The 5,000-nt window shown below is 37.0% G+C and overlaps 1 protein-coding gene across 7 annotated transcripts in view; it reads left to right on the top strand.

Annotated features, from left to right (window-relative positions):
* Window positions 1-5,000, top strand: part of LOC144980739 (uncharacterized) — a 105,424-nt gene that overhangs the window by 10,021 nt on the left and 90,403 nt on the right. For all 7 annotated transcript variants that reach the window (XM_078928470.1, XM_078928469.1, XM_078928472.1 and 4 more), the window contains exon 2: window positions 1,129-1,312. The gene's annotated coding sequence lies outside the window, so the exon portion shown is untranslated. The remainder of the gene's footprint in view (window positions 1-1,128; window positions 1,313-5,000) is intronic.

Below are 5,000 nucleotides of genomic sequence, written 5' to 3'. Positions count from 1 at the left end.
GTAGAACGAGACACGACACGACGCCTGTTACTTGATATTACATTTTTTGATAGAGACAAGGATGTTAACGGCCAGTTACTCATTTTTACACCTGAGTACAGTGAGATAATATTATGAGTAAAGAGCCTTTTTCCAAGGAGGACTAAACTAACTAACTATCCGCCGAGCGAAGCTTCAAACTCAAACTCAAACCCAAGGCCTTCCGATCCGAACGTGAGTGTCCTACCCCACACACCACCACATCTTTGATGACGTGTATATCAAAAAAAAAATTAGATTAAATTAAAATTGAGCTTTTACACAGCGCAAATCCACTTAACGTGCTCAAAGCGCTTTACAAGGGGTCTCTGGTCAACAGCGACATTTAACATGTAGGACGAGACATGACGCCTGTTAGGCGATATTACAATTTTTCGGACAAAGACAACGCTGTTAACGGCCAAATACTCATTTTACATCTGCGTACGGTGAGAGACTGTGAGTAAAGAGTCTTTTCCAAGGACTCAACTATGCGCCGAGCGAGGCTCGAACCCAGGACCTTCCGATCCGAAAGCGAGTGTCATACCACTAGACCACATAGCCGCACGCACATTCTATCCTAATTATTCTGTCTTTTCATCCCAATTGTGTACAATGGATTCGTCCTACCCCACACACCACCACATCTTTGATGACGTGTATATCCATTCTATCCTAATTATTCTGTCTTTTCATCCCAATTGTGTACAATGGATTCGTCCCACCCCACGCACCACCACATCTTTGATGACGTGTATATCCATTCTATCCTAATTATTCTGTCTTTTCATCCCAATTGTGTACAATGGATTCGTCCTACCCCACACACCACCACATCTTTGATGACGTGTATATCCATTCTATCATAATTATTCTGTCTTTTCATCCCAATTGTGTACAATGGATTCGTCCTACCCCACACACACCACATCTTTGATGACGTGTATATCCATTCTATCATAATTATTCTGTCTTTTCATCCCAATTGTGTACAATGGATTCGTCCTACCCCACACACCACCACATCTTTGATGACGTGTATATCCATTCTATCATAATTATTCTGTCTTTTCATCCCAATTATTGTGTACAATGGATTCGTGCCCGTAGACAATCCAATCCATTCCGCGTGGATATTTATCCAGTGATTAGAAGGACTTCGAACACGGAGTGAGCTGTTGTGTGAAATATTTGGTGGGACATTGACTAAAGATTTGGAATACAATCATTAAATAGATATATCTAAACCCAAACTTGTTCAAGACATTTCGTGACAGTGAATACACATTATAAGGTGAGTGCATTTTATATTTATTTATTTATTTATTTATTTTTAAAAATTTATTTATACTTGTTTTATTTATTAATTTTTTAAAATTATTTTTTTAATACTTATTTTATTTATTCATTTTATTTATTTATTGATTGATTTATTCGTTTTTTTTTATTTGTGTATTAGTTTCTGTCTATCTTTTTTTTAATTTTATGTATATTTATTAATTAGATTATTAATTATTATAATGTATTTGTTTGTTTGTCTGTTTGCATTTGTTAATTATTTATGTATTTATTTATCAATTGTTTGTTTTAACTAACTATAATACAAATAATTAACTATTTATTTATCTATTACTAAATATCTATTTTTTGTTGTTGTAGCTACTGGTGCTTTGTGAAAAATACCATTTTTGTTGTTGTTTACTTACTTGCTTACTTAGGCCGCCTCTTGGGGCGCCCAACATGAGCCACAAGTCTTCGCCATTCTGTCCTGTCCTCCATAAGCGTACGCAGCTCCCGGGTGTTGTCCATTCCTGTGTCATCTAGCAGACAGTCAATGTATGTTTGATGCCGGTTTGTTTGTGGTTTATTAACCATTTCGATCTTGTACCACATAAAAAAACTTGAGCTTTTATATAGCGCAATATCCACTAAACGTGCTCAAAGCGCTTTACAAGGGGTCCCTGGCCAACAGCAACACATAACATGTAGGACGAGACATGACGCCTGTCAGGCGATAATACAAATTTTTGGGACAGAGACAACGCTGTTAACGGCCAGGTACTCATTTTACACCTGAGTACGGTGAGAGAATGTGAGTAAAGAGTCTTCTCCAAGGACTCAACTATGCGCTGAGCGAGGCTTGAACCCAGGACCTTCCGATCCGAAAGCGAGTGTCATACCACAAGACCACATAGCCGCACTAAAGGTTGTAATACGAATGGGTGTGTTTTTTGTTTTTTTTTTTTTGTTGGTTTGTTTTGTTGTTTTTTTTTGTTTTTGTTTTTTTTTTTGTTTTTTTTTTTTGACACTCGGTTCATGACCTGTAAAATTAAATTGAGCTTTTATATAGCGCAATATCCACTACACGTTCCCAAAACGCTTTATATAAAGGGTCTCAGACCAACAGCAACACGTAACATGTAGAACGAGACATGACGCCAGTTAGGCGATAATATAACATGTTTTCCCAACAGAGACAACGCTGTTAAAGGCCTGAGTACGGTGGGGGAAAATGTGGGTAACGAGCCTTTTCTAAGGGCTCAACTATGCGCCGAGCGAGGCTCGAACCCAGGACCTTCAGATCCGAAAGCGAGTGTCATACCACTAGACCACATAATAACCGCACGTGTAAGAGTAAGAGTCTTTGATTCGAGTTTCGTTGTCCGATGTAAAGTAAAACATTTTATCTCGTCCTTCATCGCCAATGCCGAGGAAGCCGGAGTTTATCCCGGTGTTAACTGGTTAATACAGTTTAGTGAGAATTATTCACAAACGCGGATGGCAAAAAACAATAACAAAGACCTGAGTGACGTCGTCATCTTCGAACTATCTATAACCTACTCGGACATATTATATTTTGACGTTTTTTTCTAGGTTTATGCAGCGTCCAGTGTGTGTTGTCGTTAATAGAGCTCAAAGAAACAAGTGTAATAGATAGTATGCGCTTGGCTTAGAAGCACACAACATTGCCATCCATAAGTATAACGGACCAACACACAAAACTATGTGTAACCTTAAACGTTTATAGATAGAATGAAGCTGACGTCACTCTGGTCCTTGTTTTTGTTTTTTGCCATCCGCGTTTATGAGTAATACTCACTAAACGGTTTATCCAACATAAAACGTTCAGATTTACACATAGGTTTGTTTGTTTGGTCGTTAACTTCCGGTGGCCAATGTTATGAACTTCTTAGCCAAGCGCATTACTATCTTTTTACTCTGGTTAATCCCCAGTTTTAGTGAGAATTATCATTAACATGGATGGCAAAAAAAAAAAACAACACAAAAAATAAGTGACGTAACTTCATTCTATCATATGCCTAACAAGCGTCGTTCCGCTCTCCTTTATTCGTGTTGCGTGGTTGGGTCCCCAGTAAGCGCTTTGAGCACGTTTAATGGTTTGCGCTATATAAAACTGACGTTTTATTTGCAAGTAGTGTTTTTTCTGATAATTCTTTTATACTGACACCTTTTGTGTTATGACATCACGTGCAGTCAGACTACAAGGAACGAACGCACCAAAATCAATTGATTAAATCCATAGATAAAATTTAATATTTAATAAAATAATTCATTTCTTATAGCTTGTTTTAATAAAGACGGATTGAAATGTCTCCTTTCGGAACAACAATGGACCCCCCTTTCCCAATGTTATTATTATTCATGATGTATCCCATCGGGAAAAAAAAATAACACAAAAAAAAAAAACCACCACAAAAATACAAACAAAAAAAAAATAAAAAAAAAAAACCCAAAACGGTTTTTTCGCCGGATCGACGCGTACAATATACAGGTCTGACATCCGAACCCTTTATGGGCTATTTAACTTTTGTTGTCATGGACGGTTTTTTCGTCATTTTTTAATTTTTTAAATTGTTTTTTTTTTTTTTTTTTTTTGAGATTTTTTTATTACAACAGTGAACCCATAAAATTTGGTTTATCAGCCTACAAATAAGTGCACTTCGTCTGGGTGTTTAGTATAAAGTTTTTCAATTTTTTCGCCCCTCCCCCTTGCTCTTCTCTCTCTCTCCCCTCTCTCTCTCTCTCTCTCTTCTCTCTCTTCTCCTTCTCTTCTCCTTTACCAAGCATTTGTATAAAATCTTCTGCGTTGACAATGATTGTGAGCGATGCTCGGATCTTTGGCTTTTTGCTTGGGTGTAAAATTTAGTCTTAAACAGGTGACGTCACTTCCCTCGAATGACCATAGTAACGGGGTTCTGAACTATCGGAAAAATGGGAGCCATTATCTCCATCACCCCTTATGAAATCTTCTCCGACGAGCATAAAGTGTATCCCAGGGGGAAAAAAATTATAAATTGATCATTATTGACTTTTTACATTCTTCATCACATACATGTAAAAAAGTTCTAGCCAGTTTGAAGAATAAAAAATTCCCCATTTCCTTTGTTTAGACCAAGCTCGGGTTTGAGGGCGGGACGTGACGTCAGACTATCAAACCCTATTACACAAGACCGCCACCAATAATTAGTAATTCTCACAAAATTGTATCACCAACAAAAACGATGATATTACACACAGTTTTGTGTGTGGCCAGTTATTTTTCCCGGTGGCAATGTTGTAGTTCTTACCCAAGCGCATTATTCTATGGTTAATAAGTGAAAAAAATATTAAATTTTTGAGTCAAAAAAAACACCATGAAATAACAAAGACGGGTGTGACGTCAATTTCGTTCCGCTTTAGAAGGAATGACTTGACGTCACTCGCTCTTTGGTATTAGTTCCACTAAATTCTATCAATAGACTTTCACCGTTCAAGGCTACACATTGTAATTTTCCGTTTAAGATACGTTTCATGGCTGGCTGATGTTGTGAGTATTTTACCTAAATACATAGCATCTAAGAATAAAGACGCAGACGTTTGGGTTTTACAGATGCAGGAAAGGTGCTTTCTTCTTTTTTTAAAAAAAAATTGCGGCAAAAAAAAATTTTTTATGCTTTTTAATTTTTTCTTTTTTTCTCTTT

The sequence above is a fragment of the Berghia stephanieae genome, chromosome 10, assembly GCF_034508935.2.
Source record: "Berghia stephanieae isolate SIO BIC M18660-M18661 chromosome 10, UCSD_Bste_1.3, whole genome shotgun sequence".
Taxonomy (NCBI): domain Eukaryota; kingdom Metazoa; phylum Mollusca; class Gastropoda; order Nudibranchia; family Aeolidiidae; genus Berghia; species Berghia stephanieae.
Note: the sequence above shows the minus strand (reverse complement) of the source record. Positions and strands in the feature narration are given on the sequence as shown.